Raw genomic sequence first — 27,779 nt, forward strand, 5'->3', positions numbered from 1 at the left:
TCCAAATCCAAAGCTGAACCCCAGGAGGTGTGCAAACAAAGAAGAGAAAGGGAAATCCCTCCCAGCAGCCTCAGGAGCAGCGGATTAAATCTCCACAATCAACTTGATGTGCCCTGCACTTGTGGAATACCTAAATAGACAACAAAACATCCAAATTGAGGCGGTGAACTTGGGAGCAACTATATATATATTTTTTCCTTTTTCTCTTTTTGTGATTGTGTATGTGTATGCTTCTGTGTGTAATTTTGTCTGTATAGCTTTGATTTTACCATTTGTCCCAGGGTTCTGTCTGCCCATTTTTTTGTTCTTGGTTTTTTTTTAGTATATATTTTAGTGCTTCATAGCATTGGTGGATTTGTGTTTTGGTTTGGTTGCTCTCTTCTTTCCTTCTTTTTGCTTATTAATAATTATTTTTATTTTAATAATATTTTATTTATTTATTTATTTATCCCTTTTATTCTGAGTTGTGTGGATGACAGGATCTTGGTCCTCTGGACAGGGGTCAGGCCTGTGCCTCTGAGGTGGGAAAGCCGAGTTCAGAATATTGGTCCACAAGACACCTCCCTATTCCATGTACTATCAAACAGCAAAAATTTCCCAGAGATCTCCATCTCAACTCCAAGACCCAGCTCCACTCAATTACCAGCAAGCTGCAGTGCTGGACACCCTATGACAAACAACTAGCAAGATAGGAGCACAACACAACCCACTAGCAGAGAGGCTACCTAAAATCATAATAAGGTCACAGACATGCCAAAACACACCACCAGATATGGACCTGCCCAGCAGAAAGACAAGATCCAGCCTCATCCACCAGAAAACAGGCAGTAATCACCTCCACAAGGAAGCCTACACAACCCACTGAACCAACATTAGCCACTGGGGCAGACACCAAAAACAACGGGAACCATGAACATGCAGCCTGCAAAAGGGAGACCACAAACACAGAAAGTTAAGCAAAATGAGAAGACAGAGAAACACACAGCAGATGAAGGAGCAAGGTAAAAACCCACCAGACCAAACAAATGAAGAGGAAGTAGGCAGTCTACCTGAAAAAGAATTCAGAGTACTGATAGTAAACATGATCCAAAATCTTGGAAATAGAATGGAGAAAATAAAAGAAATGTTTAACAAGGACCTAGAAGAACTAAAGAACAAACAAACAATGATGAACAACCCAATAAATGAAATTAAAAATTCTCTAGAAGGAATCAACAGCAGAATAACTGAGGCAGAAGAACGGATAAGTGACCTGGATGATAAAATAGTGGAAATAACTGCTGAAGAGTAAAATAAAGAAAAAACTGAGGACAGTCTCAGATATTTGTGGGCACCAACATTCGAATTATAGGTGTCCCAGAAGAAGAAGAGAAACAGAAAGGGACTGAGAAAATATTTGAAGAGATTAGAGTTGAAAACTTCCCTATTATGGGAAAGCAAATAGTTAATCAAGTCCAGGAAGTGCGGAGAGTCCCATACAGGATAAATCCAAGGAGAAACACGCCAAGACACATATTAATCAAACTATCAAAAATTAAATACAAGGAAAAAAATATTAAAATTAAAAAAAGGGAAAACAACAAATAACATACAAGGGAATCCCCATAAGCTTAACAGCTGACCTTTCAGCAGGAACTCTGCAAGCCAGAAAGCATTGACAGGACATATTTAAAGTGATGAAAGGGAAGAAACTACAACCAACATTTCTCTACCCAGCAAGGATCTCATTCAGATTCAACAGAGAAATTAAAAGCTTTACAGACAAGCAAAAGCTAAGATAATTCAGCACCACCAAACTAGCTTTATAACAAATGCTACAGGAACTTCTCTAGGCAGGAAACACAAGAGAAGGAAAAGCCCTACAATAACAAACCCCAAACAATTAAGAAAATGGTAATAGGAACATACATATCTATAATTACCTTAAATATAAGTGGATTAAATGTTCCAACCAAAAGGCATAGACTGGCTGAATGGATACAGAAACAAGCCCCATACATATGCTGTCTACAAGAGACCCACTTCAGACCTAGGGACACATACAGACTGAAAGTGAAGAGATGGAAAAAGATACTGCATGCAAATGGAAATCAAAAGAAAGCTGGAGTAGCAGTTCTCATATCAGACGAAATACACTTTAAAATAAAGAATATTACAAGAGACAAAGATGGACACTACATAATGATCAAGGGATCAATCCAAGAAGAAGATATAATAATTGTAAATTTTCATGCACCCAACATAGGGACACCTCAATACATAGGGCAAATGCTAACAGCCATAAATGGGGAAATCGACAGTAACACAATCATAGTAGGGGTTTTTAACACCCAACTTTCACCAATGGACAGATCATCCAAAATGAAAATAAGTAAGGAAACACAAGCTTTAAATGATACATTAAACAAAATGGACTTAATTGATATTTATAGGACATTCCATCCAAAAAAACCAATACACTTTCTTCTCACGTGCTCATGTAACATTGTCCAGGATAGATCATGTCTTGTGTCACAAATCAAGCTTTGGTAAATTTAAGAAAATTGAAATCGTATCAAGTACCTTGTCCTACTATAATGCTTTGAGACCGTATATCAATTACAGGAAAAAAAAATCTGTAAAAAATACAAACACATGGAGGTGAAACAATACACTAATAAACAACCAAGACATCACTGAAGAAATCAAAGAGGAAATAAAAAAATACCGAGAAACAAATTACAACAAAAACACAATGACCCAAAATCAATGGGATTCAGCAAAAGCAGTTCTAAGAGGGATGTTTATAGCAATACAATCCTACCTCAAGACACAAGAAACATGTCAAATAAAAACTTAACCTTACACCTAAAGCCATTAGAGAGAGAACAAAAAAACCCCAAAGTTATCAGAAGGAAAGAAATCATAAAGATCAGATGAGAAATAAATCAAAGAGAAATGAAGGAAACGATAGCAAAGGTCAATAAAACTAAAAGCTGGTTCTTTGAGAAGATAAACAAAATGGATAAACCATTAGCCAGACTCATCAAGAACAAAAAGGAGAAGACTCAAATCAATAGAATTAGAAATGAAAAAGGAGAAGTAACAACTGACACTGCAGAAATACAAAAGATCATGAGAGATAACTACAAGCAACTCTATGCCAATAAAATGGACAAATTGGAAGGAATAGACAAATTCTTAGAAAAGCACAACCTGCCAACACTGAATCAGGAAGAAATAGAAAATATGAATAGACCAATCACAAGCACTGAAATCGAAACTGTCATTAAATTCTTCCAACAAACAAAAGCCCAAGACCAGATGGCTTCACAGGCGAATTCTGTCAAACATTTAGAGAAGAGCTAACTACTATCCTTCTCAAACTCTTCCAAAATATAGCAGACGGAGGAACACTCCCAAACTCATTCTATGAGGCCACCATCACCCTGATACCAAAACCAGAAAAAGATGTCACAAAGAAAGAAATCTACAGGCTAATATCACTGATGACCATAGATGCAAATATCCTCAACAAAATACTAACAAACAGAATCCAACAGCACATTGAGAGGATCACACACCATGATCAAGTGTGGTTTACCCCAGGAATGCCAGGATTCTTCAATACATGCAAATCAATCATGGGATACACCCTATTAACAAACTGAAGAATAAAAACAATATGATCATCTCAATAGATGCAGAAAAAGCTTCCGAAAAAATTCAACACCCATTTATGATAAAAACCCTCCAGAAGTATGTGTAGAGGGAACCTACCTTAACATAATAAAGGCCATATATGACAAACCCACAGCCAACATTGTCCTCAATTGTAAAAAACTGAAACCATTTCCACTAAGATCAGGAACAAGACAAGGCTGCCCACTCTCACGACTATTATTCAACATTGTTTTGGAAGTTTTAGCCACAACTATCAGAGAGAAAAAAGAAATAAAATGAACCTAAATCAGAAAAGAATAAGAAAATCTGTTACAGTTTGCAGATGACATGATACTATACATAGAGAATCCTAAAGATGCTACCAGAAAACTACTAGAACCAATCAATGAATTTGGTAAAGTAGCAGGATATAAAATTAATGCACAGAAATTACTTGCATTCCTATACAATAATGATGAAAAATCTGAAAGTGAAATTAAGAAAACACTCCCATTTACCATTGCAACAAAAAGAATAAAATACCTAGGAATAAACCTACCTAAGGAGACAAAAGACCTGTATACATAAAACTATAAAACACTCATGAAAGAAATTAAAGATGATACAAACAGATGGAGAGATATACCATGGTCTTGGATTGGAAGACTCAACATTGTGAAATGACTATACTACCCAAAGCAATCTACAGATTCAATGCAATCCCTATTAAACTACCACTGGCATTTTTCATAGAACTAGAACAAAAAATTTCACAATTTGTATGGAAATACAAAAGACCCAAATAGCAAAATCAAATTTGAGAAAGAAAAACGGAGCTTGAGGAATCAGGCTCCCAGACTTCAGAATATACTACAAAGCTACAGTAATCAAGACAGTATGGTACTGGCACAAAAACAGATATATAGATCAATGGAACAGGATAGAAAGCCCAGACATAAATCCATACACATATGGTCACCTTACCTTTGATATAGGAGGCACAAATATACAATGTAGAAAAGACTGCCTCTTCAATAAGTGGTGCTGGGAAAACTGGACAGCTACATGTAAAAGAATGAAATTAGATCACACCCTAACCCCATACACAAAAATAAACTCAAAATGGATTAAAGACCTAAATGTAAGGCCAGAGACTATAAAAGTCTTAGAGGAAAACATAGGCAGAACACTTTATGACATAAATCACAGCAAGATCTTTTTTGACCCACCTCCTAGAGAAATGGAAATAAAAACAAAAATAAAGAAATGAGATTTAATGAAACTTAAAAGCTTTTGCACAGCAAAGTAAACCGTAAACAAGATGAAAAGACGACCCTCAGAATGGGAGAAAATATTTTCAAATGAAGCAACTAACAAAGGATTAATGTACAAAATTTACAAGCAGCTCATGCGGCTCAATATCAAAAAAAACCCAACCCAATCCAAAAATGGTCAGAAGACCTAAAAAGACATTTCTCCCAATAAGATATACAGATTACCAACAAACACGTGAAAGGATGGTCAACATCACTAATCATTAGAGAAATGCAAATCAAAACTACAATGTGGTATCACCTCACGCCGGTCCGAATGGCCATCATCCAAAAATCTACAAAACAATAAATGCTGGAGAGGGTGTGGAGAAAAGGGAACCCTCTTGCACTTTGGTGGGAATGTAGATTGATACAGCCACTATGGAGAACTGTATGGAGGTTCCTTAAAAAACTAAAAATAGAACTACCATATGACCCAGTAATCCCTCTACTGTGCACATACCCTGAGAAAACCATAATTCAAAAAGGGTCATGTACCACAATGTTCATTGCAGCTCTCTTTACAATAGCCAGAACATGGAAGCAACCTCAGTGTCCATTGACAGATGAATGGATAAAGAAGATGTGACACATATATACAATGAAATATTACTCAGCCATAAAGGGAAATGAAATTGAGTTATTTGCAGTGAGGTGGATGGACCTAGAATCTTTCATACAGAGTGAAGTCAGAAAGAAAAACAAATACTGTATACTAACACATATATATGGACTTAAAAAAAAAAGAAAAAAAAAGGTTATGAAGAACCTAGGGGTAGGACCAGAAGAAAGACACAGACTTACTAGAGAATGGACTTGAGGACTTGGGGAGGGGGAAGGGTAAGCTGTGACAAAGTGAGAGAGTGGCATGGACATATATACACTACCAAATATAAAATCAATAGCTAGTGGGAATCAGTCGCATAGCACAGGGAGATCAGCTCGGTGATTTGTGAACACCTAGAGGGGTGGGATAGGGAGAGTTGGAGGGAGGGAGACGCAAGAGGGAAGAGATATGGGGATATATGTATAGGTATAGCTGATTCACTTTGTTATAAAGCAGAAACTAACACACCATTTTAATTATACTCCAATAAAGCTATTAAAAAAACCCCTTTATTAAGACCTCAAAAAATATAAAAGAATATAGACCCTATACACAAACAAAAAACTCTTTAGAAAGTATTTTAAGGTCATTGTCCCACAATAGTCTAATTCTTAGTCTTATCTAAAGACCTATATCAAAGAGATATGTGGATGTGTCACTGTCTAATGAATGGACTCCAACAAGATTCAGAGTAATCCTACACATTTTTAAGAGCATTGTATTGGCAAAAGTATCATCAATTTTTACTGAGTTGGAGACATTTTAAAGTTAAAAGCAGCACTGAGGCTCCCAAACATCTAAAGACAGGAAATGATCTAAGAGGTCTACTCAGCTGCAAATATGAGTTATTTCTTTTAGAAAAATTAAGATTATCTTAGAAAACAGAACATAGAGCAGTAACAATAGAGCCAAAAAACTTGAAGAATTATTCCAAGAGTGCCATAATAAAGTGACTGGAAACACGTGCCCAACAGAATTTCAGAGTTGCTGTGCATCTGTGACTGCTGTATGCCTACTGCTCCCCTGCTTTTGAATCAGATGTAAATGGAAGTTATCCTTTCATGTGTCATAATTGTATATTGTGGTCAAAGATGCAACTGGAGAAGGGGTGTAGGTAATTGGTCTCTTTACTTCAAAGGTCTGAGAATTAAGAGGAATTGTACTTGAGGATCTGTGCCCATAGATCCTCTCATCTGTACCTGGACCTAGACCTGATTTAGATGCTTAGATATAGGACTTTGAGCAAATGCTATAATAGAATGAAAGATTCTGTGCCTTGTAAGAGGTGAAGTTTGCATGTGACAGAAATGTAAATATATTATGTAAATGTAAAAATATTATGCTGGGCATATTATGCTAGGTTAATGGTAACCCCAAATTTTGATAATCTTCCCACTGAGAGGTGGAGTCTCATTCTTCTCCCCTTGAATCTCATTTCTCATTTGAGATTTGTTTTCCCCAATAAATACTGCAGATATTATGTTTTGGAACTTCAAGGCATATGTCTTAAGAAGCTTTGCAGGTTCCAAATGAATTTCTTGACACTCTCAGCCTCAGATAAAAATAGATGTCCAACTACCCTGAGAGTTCCATGTAGGAATTTGCATGCTTAGATACATGTCTAAATTATCCATCAACTGTTCTAGCTGAGCTAAGAATAATATTCATATATCTAAGGAAGTTTCCTATATACATGTATATATAGGAAGGAGACCTCCTTAGAATTCCAGGTCAGACCATTAGCTAGCTAGCCTTCACTGTGTGACTTTCATTGCTGACACATGGAACAAGAGACTCATCCAGCAGAGCTTTGCCCATATTCCTGACTCACGACTCCAAATTGTGACAGATAATAGAACTGCTGTTGCTTTCAAGTACTAAATTTTGGGGTAGTTGATCATCCAGACACAGAGTATTAGAAAAGCTTAGAATACTAACAACTTTATTTGGCCTTTTAAATTTCTAATTGCTTCTACAGTACATGTAATAGTACCTGTATTTATATATAATACTCAAATTAAAAGTCAATACATGTATCTTATACCCCATTTTAAAACTATAGTAAAATTTAGCTTGATAAATTTAAAATAAAAAATTTGACAAAAAGCAGAAAAGAAGAATGGAAAATTAAGTACTGATGATTTAATAGAAGAGCTATATAGAAATTGGTAGAGAAATAATTTAAAGGTGATAAGAATGGACTTAATTAGGGAATAATATCTACCTTATCTTACACAGAATGCCTAATTTATGTGTTACTTTGTAATAGTGGAAACATCTGGGTATAGTTAGAGAATTCATGTTAATTCAGGTCAAAGGAGTTACATACTCATATAGAAATGGAGAACAATTAAGTAAGTATTTTTAAGCAAAGGTCATTGGTCAGTGTGTGCTAAACAATATTAATCAGATGATGCTCTTTAGTGTGAGTTAGCACAGAAAGAACATAAATGTACAGAAATAATTTTTAAATTACTACAATAAGCCAGGCAATTGATTGCAAATATCTCAACCAATGGAAATGGAAAGTCTGAAGCCTTTGACATAAATTATTTGAGTGTATCTTCATAGGTCCCAGTGACTGAATGAAGGTAATGACAAAAAGAGGATTTTGAACTTGAGTCATCCAATGGAAGGTGATACCTTTATCAGATTTTGAAAGTAAGTGATGAGAGAAAATTTGGGGAAACACAAAATACTTAACTTCTCTTTTTCTCTCAAATATGATAAATTGTTTTTGTCTTTGTATGTTTCCTATTTTAAAGTTATCTATATTTAATAACTTGAAAAATAAATCATACAATTTAAATGATTTGAAATTAGTAGTATAATTTGAAAATTGTGAAATTTCTTTTATAAGAAATACTTTCCTAGTTTTATTTTGGGTTTTAAAAATCATTTGAATATTTATATATATGCATTTTCATAAATGTGTACACCTCTTACTGGCTAAAATTGCTGATATTTATAGTTTGCAGACTAAGTGCTCCTCTGAAGTCATAGGAAAACCATGTACAAATGGCTGTTCATTAAGTCCTATAAAGAAGCTGCAGCTTTGCCATTACTGATGAGATATTTAACAAAAATCCCTGACAAATAATATCTCTTTTTTCATTCCTTTGTATTTATGTGGCATCTTATTGATTCAAACCTCGCAATATTTACTGCACATCTGTTTTACATTTCCAAATACACAGAGTACTGCTTCATTCAAAGTGCTAGTCTTTACATTCTTTCTGCCTGATGCCATTACTGCATTTAAGAAGAGGATAGAAATCTCGTTGAATGGGTAACAAGAAAACAAGTGCATCCACAGCTGTATAATACTTAAACTTTATAATACATACAAAAACAAGTGCATCCACAGCTGTATAATACTTAAACTTTATAATACATACAAATAGGGTTCTCAAGCCCCTGCAGGATGCCTAAACACCTGGTAGATGAAGTGGAAATGCAAAGTAGCTTAAGTATTTTAATTCGCTTTGCTCAGAGAATCAGAATATGTAACTATATAGTCATAAACTGAATATATGGGCTGCATAAGATATCTCCTCCTAAAATGTTCTTCAATAAATGATGCCAGAGCAGTTTTAAATACCTGTCAACCTAAATTTGGTGGAGCTTATCAAGATGTGTTTAGTGACTGCAATCCATGCCTGTAGTGGACTGATACAAAAGGTTTTTTCTTTCTTCTTTTTCTTCTTCTTCTGTTAGAATAAAAATCTCAAGGACAATATGTTTGACAGAGGAATTTCAAGGAGTATATACATATATTACTTGAGGGACTGGTTTTCAGAAGGCATTCTGGGGACCATCTACACTATAAGTTTGCTTTGCAAGGGAAAGATAATGGTAACCATGTAATTAAATTTTTCTCTTTTCTTTCTCTGCATCAAATATTCTAAAAGCAGATATTGGGTGGAATGTTATCCTATAAACCCAAAGCTTGTTATCTGCTACACTCATGTTGTTAATCTGTCTTCAGTGTGTTCTATTCATCTACTATACATTTCTACAAAATCCTTCCTTCCATGAAAACCAAAATAAACAACAAATAAAAAACAGGGCTAAATAGCCAACTGTGTCTCACAGAAGAAGCTAGAGTCCATGTCTATATCTTTGGCTTCAACCCAATGGCAACCATTGGCACCAATACTCCAGCTGTTAGAAATACGACTGCAGTTTCTTTTGAAATGTTATGGCCTAACATCTACTAATCTAGGAATATATAAACACCTGTCTTTTTTATTCCACATGCTATGTACAAACAAAACAAAACAAAAAATAGATTAGGCTCTCAAAACATAGTAAATATGTATTTTTATGCTACAGGTGATACTAATGTATACATTATTATACATGATTAAACAATGTTTGCACATATGTTTTTATGTAAGGTATGTATTAACAAATGCATGTAAAATATATACCTAAGAAAATAAAACAAACATTCTAATTTATTTTTCTGCAAATCTAGTAGATTATCATGCATAGGATTTCTTTGGAAATCATTGCCCAATCAACCACAGCCTTTCCTTGGGGAAGTCACTATATATGAGATCATGATAGATTCACGATCTACTGGCTGGCAATTGGACAGATCAGAAAGAGAGAAGTCTTGCTTTTTTTATTGTGTTTGTAATGAAAAGATTTTCTTGACATAAGATTAAAATCCCCAATAAAATTACCCACAAAAATGGTTTTGCTTTTATTTTGGACCATCTGGTGACTTAATCATTATGTGTATTATTTTGTGTGAAAATGTATTTAGAAGTTTACGTATTAGAATCACAAACAAATATTTGGAATACGGTATCCTTTAAATCTGATATTTGTCTGTTAAAATAAACATATCTCTTATGCATCAAGATTATTCAGTCCACATCCTTAAATTTGTCAGAAGAAATGAACCATATAATTATGATACTTTTTAATATTAAATTTAATTTTTGAATTGTCAAAATATTACCACTTTTGATTAAAACTATTCTAAAATATATGTCACTTTTCCTACATTCTCAAAGAGTTTTAAGTAACGAATAATATTCAATCCTGACTTTAGAGATTATTCATATGTAGGGTTAAATAGGGTAATTTTGCCATTTTGACTATTCCTTAAACAATACTTTTGCATAATGTTTAGAGACTCCTCATTACTCTGTGTCCATAATATTACAGGAACTTAGGAAATATTTGAAGAGTGAATGAATAAATTAAGGAGCTTCATATAAAAAATTATTTAATTAATTTTCCTGAAGGTGCTGAGCCAGCCACGGAGGGCAAAAAGTATGAAAGAGGGAAAGAATGAGTGCGTTTCTTGGTCAGAATTTGAGTTTACTTCAACGAGCATTTCTAATTTTTTCCTTCTTGATTCAGGTTAACTAAAACAATAAAACAAACAAACAAAAAATTGCCAGAGACAAAGTTTACGAGGCATTACTTTACCTGGAGTACAAGTACAACCCTAGGGAAGCAAAATTAAATTAAAAAGGAAAGTGAGGCAGGGGAAGGAGAAAAAGCTGGTTCAATGACACAAACCACCCCTAGAAAGCCCCTATGAAGCCACAACATTTTAGAAAAGTTGGTGAATTTTTTTCTCCTAGCTCTTTTCCAACCTCCTGCTCCTAAATGTGTCTCGGGGGAATTAATTTCCCAACAATTCTGCATGACGTTAACAGGCGCATCTGGAGAGAATCTGAACAAAGCCAGAGTTTCTGTCTTACTAGAAAAGTCAGATCTAGGTTGGAAGCTACTGTTCTCCTACTGGGAAAGGCCCAGTGGATGTCTAGGCAAAGCCATACACTCCCTCCTAGGGAAAGTTAAACAACTGGCAGTGTTCAGCGATGAGGCAACACATGTGGCAGCTAGATTTTACTGCCACAGAGCACAGTGCAGACCATCATGGCGGCATTGCCATCGAGGAAGCAGCACAGGTGGCTGAGGCCAGGGTGGGCAATTGGGGCCGAGATTTGGGAGACACATAAATTGTTTCTGGACTACCCTACCTTCTTAAATCCTGGAGACTGCTCTTTATATTTCTGATTAATTTCTGTCTCTTTCATCCTTGATGTTTTGAGTTTGGACTTTGAATGTTCCAGAAAATCAAGCAAAGTAATAAATATCAGTTATTGAGCCAATAACATGTGATGAATACTAATATGTTTATTAAATCACCACCACAAGCCCCCAACAGGTAGTTTTTATGCCATATTAAAGAAATGTGACTGCGACATAAGAATTTAAATAATATGCTCAAGGTTAATAGTTTTGTAATTTGTGACACCAAAATGTATACCCAGAACTTCTGAATAAAAGGAAAAGTCATGTTTTAAAATTCTATACCGATATATCAAGAGTTGTTTTTGGTATGCTTTTGAGCCATCTTAAGTAAGAAAGAAATTGCTTAAAATCACCAGCCTTAGATCTTAGATGTAAGTATATTTAGCTTCAGATACAATTTTAATAAGTTGTATAGTAGATCTACTCATAATGGCATCAACAAATAGAATGTTATCTTATAAATAAAGGGAGGGGCCAGATTTTCTAGTAATTGCCCATGCTCAAGAGGAAAAGCCAGAATTAAGAGAGAGTCCCTAATGTTTGGTGTTTGATGTTGTCTATATTCCATACTAACACTGTTAAGATGCTTTCTGTGAGAAATGATGAGATGTATTTCAATTTTAATTCTTTGGGTTATAGTATTATGTCATAACTGTGAAGGTGATATTAGGTTGTTTTCATAAAATAGTTTGAGAACATTTTATTCTCAAATAGCTTTCTTATTTAACAATGTCTTATGAACCATTACAATGATGAAAACAATCACCAGCAGCACAACAGAACCCATGTACTTATGAATCTATGTTTGTGTGTTTGTATTTCAAGCTGAGAAGAACCCAAGAATAAACCCATTATAAAGCAGGCAATTTGAGTGATAAAGCAGATGTGTACTTCGCCCTAGATTGGGACAAGTCTCTGGAATCAGTAGTCACTGGCCCTCCATATTGCAAAATTCTAAGAGAGGATTTTCAGGGATGCAATACTTATGGAATACAACCTGAATAACAGTAACTGCCATACCTTCTATGATTAAGTCCAGAGTAACTGCTTAAAAGAGCAGAAAGTGTCCAAAATGATAAATTTTATTCTAATAACCGGTTCAATTTTATGCATCTATTTTGTTAAGTGAAACACACATTTCCAGTAACATTGAAGCAATTGAAGACAGTATGTATTTCTGACAAAGTGATTATTAGTTATTCAATATACTAAAAAGCAAAGAAAATAAGAATTGTGGCAGTGAAAATTTAGCTCCTTGACTTACAGTCTTTTTAACGAAAAGATAATTTTCAAAACAGTTAACGATGAAAGAAGTGTAAGCAAGTAACACAAGTTATTGAAAAGCTCATCTCTGCATGAATATGAGTCTTTCGTCCCAAGTAAACAGAAAACATCCACACCTCTGTCAGCTTACTTAAGCACAGTACTGGAAACTCCTTGTTAGCTGAACATAACTGATATTTTTCTTTGTTTAAATTCAAAATTAACTGTATAGAACACTAGCAATCCAAACATATTTGTGTGTGTGTGTGTGTGTGTGTGTGTGTGTGTGTGTGTGTGTTACGCGGGCCTCTCACAGTTGTGGCCTCTCCCGTTGTGGAGCACAGGCTCCGGACGCGCAGGCTCAGCAGCCATGGCTCACGGGCCCAGCCGCTCCGCGGCATGTGGGATTTTCCCGGACCGGGGCACGAACCCGTGTCCCCTGCATCGGCAGGCGGACTCTCAACCACTGCGCCACCAGGGAAACTCTGTTAAGAAGTTTTTGATGTTTAAATTCCAGAGGAGATAAAGTGAGTTTACTACGTTTTTGCTTCTTTATTTCTGGCTGTTTTACACAGCTAAAATGTATGTTATTTTAATTTTTGACATAAATTTTTGCCTTACCTATTAAAAACAGAATATTAAGTTTGAAAAATAATTAGGTATTTTTATCTTCTTTCATTAAATTGACATTTAAACATTTCCTCAATTAACTTGAAGTTCTGACAATGTACTTTGTACTCTGTGTGGCTCTCTAAGGAGGAGCTTGGTTAGGAATGTTATGCTCATGCTTGAATATTTAATCTGCAGAAATATTTGAAGCCCTTGAGTCAATGAGGATATTCTAGTGAAACATACTGTTTTGAAACAGAGAAAATGTTGGTTAACTTTTTCAGAATGAAAATATCAAGTACAAAATATTTGTAGATATCTCTGTCCAAATGTACCTTGAAATTCCATAATGACCTAAGACCAAATACTAAAGGGTTTTATTCAAGTTCTTTTCTCTTGTGCTGAAGTATACCACTGCATAGGTTGACAGCATGCAGTCTTAAATATGAGGGAAGACAAAATAAATGGCGCAAAGTTATTAAGATTTTAGTTTTGTTTACTTGTTAGAAGACAAATCATATAAAAGCTTTAGTTGGTAGAACTAATGAAATTAAACTAACCATTATATGTAGATATCTTGGACATTCTCTAAATTACACATGATGTAGATAAAAAAATCATTATTTTTTATCAATATTATCCAAGTTATTCACCCTGTATAAGTAACAGGCATCAACACATAATGCAATATATAAATACACAAAGTAGACAGAATGCTGGAGAACAGAGTATGTGCTGGAAAGATGTAGAATTTGGAGATAATTTTGGAAAAGATACAGGAATGTTAAATCCAACTTACCCTTCCTGTGGGTCATACTGAAATGAAAACTGGCAGAAAGCAGCCTTTTATGCTTATGGAAAGTGAGCGTGGTCGTGAAGTAGGTGAGACAGTTTCCAACTAATTCACAGTTTTATTTACATAAAGGTTTTGAGTTAGGTTCTTGAAATTAGCTATAGATTTGAATGCTTGACAAACTTGGCAGACTTTAAGACTTACCTAACCTCTACACAGCAGTTTTTTCATCTGCTACATCAAATGTTTGTCACAAGCAATCTACTTGGCATGCATCACACATTTATTTAACAAATAATAGATAAATGAACACCATGTGCCAAATATTCAACTAGACATTGGGGAATAAAGTGGTAAAGAAAACCAGATGAATATGTATGCCTCCCATGTAATAGGAATTCATGAAATATTGGTTACATCGTCTCTGTGTTTATATTCAATAACTAGCTATTTTTCTTAATTCTAAAATTTCTTTTAGGAATGTTGCTTATAAAAATAAAGTAGGGAGATGCTATCCAACATGTGCATGAACTCTATTTCTACATGAATTTAATAAATCCATAAATCTTTCATCTCTAAGGATAGAAGATATTTAATGCAGAATTTAAAAACTATACTTGGTATATTACATGTTTATTTTTACTAGTCAAGAATTCCTTTACTTTTATTAGAAATTAGATAAAAAAGGAAATACAGAAATTTTTATCTCAACCACAGGCAATTTCCCAGTGATAAAACTGAGGCTTAAGTGTCAGAGTGACTTAACCAAGTTTCTTTGGAGTAGCATTCATTTTTAAATTACAATAATCAAGTAAACTTATTTTACTCTTTATAGTATAAAGGAACAAGTGAACAGAATATTAATTAATATAGTTCTAAATGTTTCTTTTAATCCCATTATATTACCCTAATGAGCTATGTCTCCTTGAATATAAACTTGCCTGATTAACTACAGAATACATTTCTGGGTGTATAGGTCATCCAGAAGTTCACAAATTATCTTTGTTGATGCAGTCCTAACACTGTCTAATTGGACAAATCCAAACTGTCCAACTGCAAATTGATGCCATCAGAAAGACAATCATAATATGTATTAAATATAGCTAAAAGCTATAGCATGGTAACAACAGATGTTATATAGTCAATTTGGTGTTCTGAATGTAAAGAAAAGTGAAGAAACTTAACAAATGGAGACCTGAGAAAGCAAATACAATCAGTGCAAGGAGACACATTGTGAGAGATTTGCCATGTTGGATTAGTCTAAGGTTTAATGCGCTTGTCTGTATGATAGTCTAGATGAGAGCCAGTTCCTTTCTACCAGTATGTGGGTAAAGACTCAAGCTATCAGTTTTACTCTTGAAATTATATTTGGTCTATCCTGATCTTCTTTAAAAGACACAGATTAAACTATTCCTAAGAGATAAGAGCATATTCTACCATGCCAACATTTTATTTTAATAATGTTCAATATTATCAAGCTACTTTTTGCACTAAGGAAAAAGGCATATTCGAAATACACATTACTGGGTCTTGTCCTTGTCTTTTTCTATTTAAAAGTGTGTTATTATCCCCTTTCTTGGATCAGTTAGTATTGGACATTTCCTCTAAAAATATTCAATTTAACTTTGAGAAAGAAAAATTCTCAGGTTAAGTGTTCAGATAATGAACACAAAGATTGCCTTGATTATAACTCAAAGTACAAAGTAAATATCCATGAATCCAAATTGATATAAATACACTGAATAAATAAATCAATGAGGAGGATAGACAAATGTCTTGTGCAGAAGAATTCCAAATAATTTATGTACATACACTGCCCTCAAGGAAGTTGAGCATAATTTCTCATTCTTTAGTGTGAGCCATACATAATGACTTCTTTCCAAAGAGTACAGTATAGATGGAGGGAAAAAGAATAACTTTACAGTGGAAAAATCTGACAAACACTTCCTCATCCAGGTGATTAACGATATCATTAACAGGGATAAGTCATGTTGGTAGCATGTACTCTTGACATTATGTGATGAAAATGGCTCTTTACTTCTATGGTCTCATTTCCAAAAGCTAAAAATCCTGTCTAATCATGAGAAAAATATCAGACATACCCCAATTAAGAGATATTCTATAAAATACCTGACTAATCTCTTCAAAAGGATTAAGGTCTTCAAAAACAAGGAAAGACTGAAAAACTCAATGGGAAGAGAAGTCTACTGAGACATGATTAATAAATGTAATGTGTTATCCTTTATGGAAATGGATCAGAAAAAGAACATTAAGCATAATCTAAGGAAATCTGAATAAAATATAGACTTTAGTTAATAATAATGTATAATTATCCATCCATTAATTATGACAAATGTAATATGTAAGACGTTAAAAATAGGAGAAGTGGGCATGGCATATATGAGAAATCTCTTTACCATCTTTGTAACTTTTCTATAAATTTAAATTTATTCTAGAATCTATAAATGTAATCCTTATCAAGATACCAATACATTTTTCATAATCCCTCAAATTTCTATGAAACCACAAAATACCTTGAATAGCCAAAGCACTCCAGAACAAAGCTGGAGATATCATATGCCCTGATTTCAATTTATATTACAAAGCTATAGTAATCACAATATTTAATGAGTTATAAAGTCTTTTATCAGTGAGCACTAGTTAGAAACACTAGTTAGAAGCATTAGTTAAGTACTAATGTTAGAAGATAGCTCTAATCTATTTTCTTCCAAAGTAAAATGGTAAGACGAGCCCTTTGATCACCCTCTGTTCCATTTGTGTCTAATTAGGAATCTAATTGTGTCTAATTAGGATCTAGTGAGAGAGAGCAAGAGAGAACACACTAGAGGGAAAGAATCTTAGGGTTGGGGGAGGAAGAAACTCTTTCCCCCACCATTAAGATGTAAACAAAGTGAGGGACCAATGAAAAACTTGACTGGCCCAGGTCAATAAATTTTTTAAAATTATTTTTAAATTTAGGAATCATGAACATTTGATCAATTAAGCCTTAGGACAGGAGGAGTAACACCAGACTTTCTGGGAACCACATCCATCTCCAAAGAAGCTCTTATGTCACAGAGATTGGTAACATTTTCATTTCCTACTTTATTAGATGTACTTCATCTCTTCCTAAAAATTGTGTCTGGTAGAAATGGCTTCATTTAAGTGAAAAAAAATGTGGGCTAAGTAGAATATTGTCATAAAATCATTGAGCTTAGCTTTTGTCTCTTTTAATCTTATAAAGTCCTCTCCCCGACCCCCAGCCACCTTTTATTTTTATTTTGTTAGACTGACTTTTCAAAGAAGTCCAGGCAGTTTCTATTTTCTGGATTGTTCTTATAGCTTCCTTATAGTGTTCTTTAGGCATTTTCTATCCTCTTGTTCTCCTATAAATGGGAAATTAGTTCAAAAGGCTCTGTTCATCAAAGGTATATATTTTGGGCTAAAATTTTCTGTAGTTGAGTTATGTAGTCTATCTTTCATCACATCAGGAGTCCCATAACATTAGAATAATCAACCAAAAATGAGCTGAAATTGACCACAGTGTTAGAATATTGACTGTCTGAAAACATTATAGTTTCATTTTCCTCTTCTATTGTGAAATCACTTTAATGATTTTAATGTTTTATAAATGTTTGATAAATATTAAACAAATACATCTTATTGTTCTCCCTAAATTCTGTTCCTTTCTAACTTCCTCTTATTTAGCTTCATTCATGAGATCATTTACCCAGGCCCAACCATAGCCTTCACAGTCAGGCTGTTGGATGTGAGATTCTCTTTGAATTCTCTTCATCATTTCAAAGACAGACTGGAGTTAGTTATTTAAGATCTAGAGTTAATGCTCTAGCTTAGCACTGACACACTGTATTATGATGCAGATATTAAAATGGTAGTTCTGCATGAAGAGATTGAGGTTCTGCTTTTCTAAAAAGAACTCAGTTCTTGCCAAGAGTGGTAGTCTGCTATTACATTTTGAGTAACAAGGTAGCAAGGTTCATATCTTTTACTTATCCTTAAGAGATTAATTAGAGTATTACAGAGGGTACTTTGAAGGCAACTGGATTGAGTTCTGGGGGGACTGCTATCCTCTGCTGAGATGAGAGATGCCAAAGAGTATAGATGGTTAGGATAGCCCTCCCCATCCAGGGTTCCTGAAGAGTACCTGGCAAAACTCTAGTGTCTATACCTACAGTGAGAACATAGATGATTTCAGGATAATCACATGGTACCCACCAATAACTGATCTAGTTCATAGACAGAGAGATGAAGGTTATATCAGCCATAAAACTTAGCCACTGTCATAAGTAGGATGAGCAGCCTGTAAAACAAGCAATATTTTCAGAGTGCAAAAACAATACACTTGGGCTTCCCTGGTGGCGCAGTGGTTGACAGTCTGTCTGCCGATGCAGGGGACACGGGTTCGTGCCCCAGTCTGGGAAGATCCCACATGCCGCGGAGCGGCTGGGCCTGTGAGCCATGGCCACTGAGCCTAAGCGTCTGGAGCCTGTGCTCCACAACAGGAGAGGCCACAACAGTGAGAGACCCGCGTACCACAAAAAAAAAACCAAAAAATAAAAAAAAAATACACTTGTGTTATTCTAACATTTTCTCCCATCTAGGAGAGTTGTAATTCTAGGATAGTAGGAACCTCACAAGTCACAGTAAGCCAGCAAACCTACTCCCACCTCATATTCAGATACCATCTTGAAAGGAAGGTCACATTGTACTGGAGATCAGATATTAGAAAGACTGAAGATTTCTATAGAAAAATGGACTGTTAGTTTTTGAATGGGATGAAATAAGTTGTAGAAAAAAGAATAAAAACTTAAATATTCCCTCCGGAGAGATACCTTCAAGATGGCAGAGGAGTAAGACGTGGAGATCACCTTCCTCCCCACAGATACATCAGAAATACATCTACATGTGGAACAACTCTTACAGAACAACTTCTGAATGCTGGCAGAAGACCTCAGACTTCCCAAAAGGCAAGAAACTCCCCACATACCTGGATAGGGCAAAAGAAAAAAGAAAAAACAGAGACAAAAGAATAGGGACAGGACCTACACCTCTGGAGGGAGATGTGAAGGAGGAAAGGATTCCACACACTAGGAAGCCCCTTCAGTGGCAGACATGGGGGGAGTGGGGGGGGGAAGCTTCAGAGCTATGGGGGAGTGCACAGCAACAGTGGTGCAGAGAGCAAAGTGGAGAGGTTCCCGCACAGAGGATTGCTGCTGACCAGTACTCACCAGCCTGAGAGAGGCTTGTCTGCTCACCCACCAGGGAGGGTGGGGGCTGGACGCGGAGGCTCAGGCGTTGGAGGTCAGATCCCAGGGAGAGGACTGGGGTTGGCTGAGTGAACACAGCCTGAAGGGGGCTAATGCACCACAGCTAGCTGGGAGGGAATCCGAGAAAAAGCCTGGAACTGCCTAAGAGGCAAGAGACCATTGTTTCAAGATGTGAGAGAAGAGGGGATTCAGAGTGCTACCTAAATGAGATCCAGAGATGGATGCTAGCCACAGCTAACAGCAGAGACACCAGAGATGGGCATGAGATGCTAAGGCTGCTGCTACAGCCACCAAGAAGCCTGTGGGCAAGCACAGGTCACTATGCACACCTCCCCTCCCAGGAGCCTGTGCATCCTGCCACTGCCAGGGTCCTGTGATCCAGGGACAACTTCCTCAGGAGAACACACAGCGCACCTCAGGCTATTGCAACATCAGGCCTCTGCCACACCAGACCTCACCCTCCCTCCCCGTAGCCTGAGTGAGCCAGAGCCCCCTAATCAGTCACTACTTTAACCCCGACTTGTCTGGGTGGGGAACAGAAGCCCTCAGGTGACCTACATGAAGAGTCGGGGCCAAATCCAAAGCAGATACCCAGGAGCTTTTCGAACAAAGAAGAGGAAGGGAAATGTCTCCCAGAAGCCTCAGGAGCAGTGGATTAAATCTCCAAAATCAACGTGATGTACCCAGCAACTCTTGAACACCTGCATAGCCAACGAAACATCCCAAAATTGAGGTGGTGGACTTTGGGAGCAACTGTAGACATGGGATATACTTTCTACATATAATTTGTTTCTGGTTTTATGTTCATTGTAGCTTAGTTTTAGAGTTTACTATCATTGGTAGATTTGTTTATTGATTTGGTTGCTCTTTTCCTTTTATTTTTTAAATATATGGATACATATATATATTTCCCTTTTGTCTTTTTGTGAGTGTGTATGTGTATGCTCCTTTGTGTGATTTTTGTCTGTATAGCTTTCCTTTTACCATCTGTCCTAGGGTTTGGTTTCCCCCCCCCCTTTTTTTTAATATACTTTTTAGTGCTTGTTATCATTGGTGTATTTGTTTTTTGGTTTGGTTGCTCTCTTCATTCTTTCTTCCTTTTTAATTATTAATAATTAAAAATTTTTATTTTAATAAGTTTACTTTATTTTATTTTTCTTCTTTTTTCTTACTTTTTTTCTCCCTTTTCTTCTGAGCTGTGTGGCTGACAGCATCTTAGTGCTCTGGCCGGGTGTCAGGGCTGTGTCTTTGAGGTGGGAAAGCCAAGTGCAGGACATTGGTCCACCAGAGACCTCTCGGCTCCACATAATATCAAATGGTGAAAGCTCTCTCAGAGGTCTGCATTTCATCGCTAAGACCCAGCTCCACTCAATGACCAGCAAGCTACAGTGCTGGACACCCTGTACGAAACGCCTAGCAAGACAGGAAAACAACCCCACCCATTAGCAAACAGGCTTCCTAAAATTATAATAAGGCCACAGGCACCTGAAAACACATCACTGGACGCAGTGCCGCTCACCAGAAAGACAAGATCCAGCCTCATCCACCAGAACATGGGCACCAGTCCCCTCCACCAGGAAGCCTACACGACCCATTGAACAAATGTTACCTGCTGGGGGAAGACACCAAAAACAATGGGAGCTATGAACCTGCACATGCGAAAAGGAGACCCAAAACACAGTAAGTTAAGCAAAATGAGAAGACAGAGAAACACACAGCAGATGAAGGAGCAAGGCAAAAACCCACCAGACCAAACAAATGAAAAGGAAACAGGCAGTATACCTGAAAAAGTATTCATAATATGAGAGTAAAAGTGATCCAAAATCTTGGAAATAGAATAGAGACAACACAAGAAACGTTTACCAAGGACCTAGAAGAACTAAAGAGCAAACAAACAATGATGAAAAACACAATAATGAAATTAAAAATTCTCTAGAAGGAATCAATAGAAGAATAACTAAGGCACAAGAACGGATAAGGGACCTAGAAGATAAAAGAGTAGAAATAACTACCACATAGCAGAATAAAGAAAAAAGAATGAAAAGAATTGAGGACAGACACAGAGAACTCTGGGACAATACACAAACCAACATTCAAATTATGGGGGTCTCAGAAGAAGAAGAGAAAAAAATATGGTCCAAGAAAATATCTGAAGAGATTATAGTTGAAAACTTCCCTAATATGGGAAAAGAAATAGTTAATCAAGTTCAGGAAGCACAGAGAGTCCCATACAGCATAAATCCAAGGAGAAACACGCCAAGACACATATTAGTCAAACTATCAAAAATTAAATACAAAGAAAACATATGAAAACTGGCAAAGGAAAAACAACAAACACACGAGAGAATCCTCATAAGGTTAACTGCTGATCTTTCAGCAGAAACTATGCAAGCCAGAAAAGAATGGCAGGACATATTTAAAGTGATGAAAGGGAAAAACCTACAACAAAGATTACTCTAGTAAGTAAAGATCTCATTCACATGTGACGGAGAAATTACAACCTTTACAGACAAGCAAAAGCTAAGAGAATTCAACACCACCAAACCAGCTTTACAACAAATGCTAAAGGAACTTATCTAGGCAGGAAACACAAGAGAACAAAAAGACCTACAATAACAAACCCAAAAACAATTAAGAAAATGGGAATAGGAACATACATATCGATAATTACCTTAAATGTAAATGGATTAAATGCTCCCACCAAAAGACACAGACTGGCTGAATGGATACAAAAACAAGATCCATATATATGCTGTCTACAAGAGACACACTTCAGACCTAGGGAAACATACAGACTGAAAGTGAGGGGATGGAAAAAAATATTCCATGTAAATGGAAATCAAAAGAAAGCTGCAGTAGCAATTTTCGTATCACACAAAAGAGACTTTAAAATGAAGACTATTACAAGAGACAAAGAAGGACACTACATAATGATCAAGGGATCAATCCAAGAAGAAGATATAACAATTGTAAATATTAATGCAGCCAACATAGGAGCACCTCAATATATAAGGCAAATACTAACAGCCATAAAAGGGGAAATTGACAGTAACACATTCATAGTAGGGGACTTAAACACCCCACTTTCACCAAAGGACAGATCATCCAAAATGAAAATAAATAAGGAAACACAAGCTTTAAATGATACATTAAACAAGGTGGACTTAATTGATATTTATAGGACATCCAAAAACAAGAGAATACACATTTTTCTTAAGTGCTCATGGAACATTCTCCAGGATAGATCATATCTTGGGTCACAAATCAAGCCTTGGTAAATTTAAGAAAATTAAAATTGTATCAAGTATCTTTTCTGACCACAATGCTATGAGACTACATATCAATTACAGGAAAAGATCTGTAAAAAATGCAAACACATGGAGGCTAAACAATACACTACTTAATAACGAAGTGATCACTGAAGAAATCAAAGAGGAAATAAAAATATACCGAGAAACAAATGACAATGGAGACACAACGACCCAAAACCTATGGGATGCAGCAAAAGCAGTTTTAAGGGGGAAGTTTATAGCAATACAAGCCCACCTTAAGAAGCAGGAAACATCTCGAATAAACAACCTAACCTTGCACCTAAAGCAGTTAGAGAAAGAAGAACAAAAAATACCCCCAAAGTTAGCAGAAGGAAAGAAATCGTAAAGATCAGATCAGAAATAAATGAAAAAAAATGAAGGAAATGATAGCAAAGATAAATAAAACTAAAGGCTGGTTCTTTGAGAAGATAAACAAAATTGATAAACCATTAGCCAGACTCATGAAGAAAAAAAGGGAGAAGACTCAAATCAATGGAATTAGAAATGAAAAAGGAGAAGTAACAACTGACACTGCAGAAATACAAAAGATCATGAGAGATTACTACAAGCAACTCTATACCAATAAAATGGACGACCTGGAAGAAATGAACAAATTCTTAGAAATGCACAACGTGTCAAGACTGAACCACGAAGAAATAGAAAATAAGAACAGACCAATCACAAGCACTGAAATTGAAACTGTGATTAAAAATCTTCCAACAAACAAAAGTCCAGGACCAGATGGCTTCACAGGGGAATTCTATCAAACATTTAGAGAAGAGCTAATACCTATCCTTCTCAAACTCTTCCAAAATATAGCAGAGGGAGGAACACTCCCAAACTCATTCTACGAGGCCACCATCACCCTGATAACAAAACCAGACAAAGATGTCACAAAGAAAGAAAACTACAGGGCAACATCACTGATGACCATAGATGCAAAATTCCTCAACAAAATACTAGCAAACAGAATCCAACAGCACTTTAAAAGGATCATACACCATGATCAAGTGGGGTTTATTCCAGGAATGCAAAGATTCTTCAATATACGTAAATCAATGGACGTGATACACCATATTAACAAATTGAAGGAGAAAAACCATATGATCATCTCAATAGATGCAGAGAAAGCTTTTGACAAAATTCAACATCCATTTATGATAAAATCCCTGCAGAAAGTAGGCGTAGAGGGTACTTTCCTCAACATAATAAAGGCCATATATGACAAACTCACAGCCAACATTGCCCTCAATGGTGAAAGACTGAAACCATTTCCACTAAGATCAGGAACAAGACAAGGTTGCCCACACTTGCCACTATTATTCAACATAGTTTTGGAAGTTTTAGCCACAGCAATCAGAGAAGAAAAAGAAATAAAAGGAATCCAAATCGGAAAAGAATAAGTAAATCTGTCACAGTTTGCAGATGACATGATACTATACATAGAGAATCCCAAAGATGCTGCCAGAAAACTACTAGAGCTAATCAATGAATTTGGTAAAGTAGCAGGATACAAAATTAATGCACTGATATCTCTGGCATTCCTGTACACTAATGATGAAAAATCTGAAAGTGAATTTAAGAAAACACTCCCATTTATCACTGCAACAAAAAGAATAAAATATCTAGGAATAAACCTACCCAAGGAGACAAAAGACTTCTATGCAGAAAAATATAATAAGACACGGATGAAAGAAATTAAATATGATACAAATAGATGGAGAGATATACCATGTTCTTGGATTAGAAGAATCAACATTGTGAAAATGACTCTACTACCCAAAGCAATCTATAGATTCAATGCAATCCCTATCAAACTACCAATGTCATTTTTCACAGAACTAGAACAAAAAATTTCACAATTTGTATGGAAACACAAAAGACCCCGAATAGCCAAAGCAATCTTGAGAACAAAAAATGGAGCTGGAGGAATCAGGCTCCCTGACTTCAGACAATACTAGAAAGCTACATAATCAAGACAGTATGGTACTGGCATGAAAACGGAAATATAGATCAATGGAACAGGATAGAAAGCCCAGAGATAAACCCATGCACATATGGTCACCCTATCTTTGATAAAGGAGGCAAGAATATACAGTGGAGAAAAGACAGCTTCTTCAATAACTGGTGCTGGGAAAACTGGACAGGTACTTGTACAAAAATAAACTCAAAATGGATTAAAGACCTAAATGTAAGGCCAGAAACTATCAAACTCTTAGAGGAAAACATAGGCAGAACACATTATGACATAAACCACAGCAAGTTCCTTTTTGACCCACCTCCTAGAGAAATGGAAATAAAAACAAAAATAAACAAATGGCACCTAATGAAACTTAAAAGCTTTTGCACAGCAAAGGAAACCATAAACAAGAACAAAAGACAACCCTGAGAATGGGAGAAAATATTTGCGAATGAAGCAACTGACAAAGGATTAATCTTCAAAATTTACAAGCAGCTCATGCAGCTCAATAACAAATAAACAAACAACCCAATCCAAAAATGTGCAGAAGACCTAAATAGACATTTCTCCAAAGAAGATATACAGACTGCAAACAAACACATGAAAGAATGCTCAACATCATTAATCATTAGAGAAATGCAAATCAAAACTACAATGAGATATCATCTCACACCAGTCAGAATGGCCATCACCAAAAACTCTACAAACAGTAAATGCTGGAGAGGGTATGGAGAAAAGGGAACCCTCTTGCACTGCTGGTGTGAATTTAAATGTACACAGCCACTATGGAGAATTGTATGGAGGTTCCTTAAAAAACTATAAATAGAACTACCATACAACCCAGCAATCTCACTGCTGGGCATATACCTGAGAAAACCATAATTCAAAAAGAGTCATGTACCAAAATGTTCATTGCAGCTCTATTTACAATAGTCAGGAGATGGAAGTAACCTAAGTGTCCATCGACAGATGAATAGATAAAGAAGATGTGGCACATGTATACAATGGAATATTATTCAGCCATAAAAAGAAATGACATTGAGTTATCTGTAGTGTGGTGGATGGACCTAGAGTCTGTCATACAGAGTGAAGTAAGTCAGAAAGAGAAAAACAAATACCATATGCTAACACATATATATGGAATCTAAGAAAAAAAGAAAAAATCATGAAGAACATAGGGGTAAAATGGGAATAAACACACAGACCATCTAGAGAATGGACTTGAAGACATGGGGATGGGAAGGGTAAGGTGTGACAAAGTGAGAGAGGGGTATGGACATATATACACTACCAAAGGTAAAATAGATAGCTAGTGGGGAGCAGACGCATAGCACAGGGAGATAAGCTCGGTGGTTTGTGACCACATAGAGGGGTGGGATAGGGAGGGTGGGAGGGAGGGAGACACAAGAGGGAAGACATATGGGAACATATGTATATGTATAACTGATTCACTTTGTTATAAAGCAGAAACTAACACACCACTGTAAAGCAATTAAATTCCAATAAAGATGTTTAAAAAAAATAAATGAAAAAGGAGAAGTAACAACTGACACTGCAGAAATACAAAGGATCATGAGAGATTACTACAAGCAACTATATGCCAATAAAATCGATGATCTGGAAGAAATGGAGAAAGCTTAGAAAAGCATAACATTCTGAGACTGAACCACGAAGAAACAGAAAATATAAACAGACTGATCACAAGCACAGAAATTGACACTGTGATTAAAATTTTTCCAGGAAACAAAAGCCCAGGATCAGATGGCTTCACGGGTGAATCCTATCAAATATTTAGAGAAGAGCTAACACCTATCCTTCTCAAACTCTTCTGAAATATAGCAGAGTGAGGAACACTCCCAAACTCATGCTACAAGGCCACCATCACCCTGATACCAAAACCAAAGATGTCACAAACAAAGGAAACTACACACTAATATCACTGATGAACATAGATGCAAAAATCCTCAACAAAATACTGGCACACAGAATCCAGCAGCACATTAAAACAATGATACACCATGATCAAGTGTGGTTTATCCCAAGAATGCAAAGATTCTTCAATATATGCAAATCAATCAATGTGATAAACCATATTAACAAATTGAAGGAGAAAATCTATATGATCATCTCAATACAAGCAGAAAAAGTTTTAGCCGAAATTGAACACCCATTTATGATTAAAAACCCTCCAGAATGTAGGCATAGAGGGGACTTACTTCAACAGAATAAGGCCATATATGACAAACCCACAACCAACATTGTTCTTGATGGTGAAAAACTGAAACCATTTCCACTAAGATCAGGAAGAAGACAAGGTTGTCCACTCTCACCACTATTATTTAACATAATTTTTGTAGTTTTACCCGCAGCTAACAGAGGAGACAAATCAATAAAATGAATCCAAATCAGAAAAGAAGACGTAAAGCTTTCACTGTTTGCAGATGACATGATACTATACATAGAGCACCCTAAAGATGCTACCAGAAAACTACTAGAGCTAATCAATGAATGTGGTAAAGTAGTAGGATACAAAATTAATGCACAGAAATCTCTTGCATTCCTATACACTAATGATGAAAGATCTGAAAGAGAAATTAAGAAACACTCTCATTTACCATTGCAAAAAAAAAAAGAATAAAATACCTAGGAATAAATCTACCTGAGGAGAGAAAAGACCTGTATGCAGAAAACTATAAGACACCGATGAAATAAATTAAGGATGATACAAACAGATGGAGAGATATATCATCTTCTTGGATTGGAAGAATCAACAATGTGAAAATGACTATACTACCCAAAGCAATCTACAGATTGATTGCAATCCCTATCAAACCACCAATGGCATTTTTCACGGAAGTACAACAAAAAATTTCACCATTTGTATGGAAACACAAAAGACCCCGAGTAGCCAAAGCAATCTTGAGAAAGAA

The sequence above is a fragment of the Phocoena sinus genome, chromosome 5 (genome assembly GCF_008692025.1).
Source record: "Phocoena sinus isolate mPhoSin1 chromosome 5, mPhoSin1.pri, whole genome shotgun sequence".
In the NCBI taxonomy this organism is placed as follows: Eukaryota; Metazoa; Chordata; class Mammalia; order Artiodactyla; family Phocoenidae; genus Phocoena; species Phocoena sinus.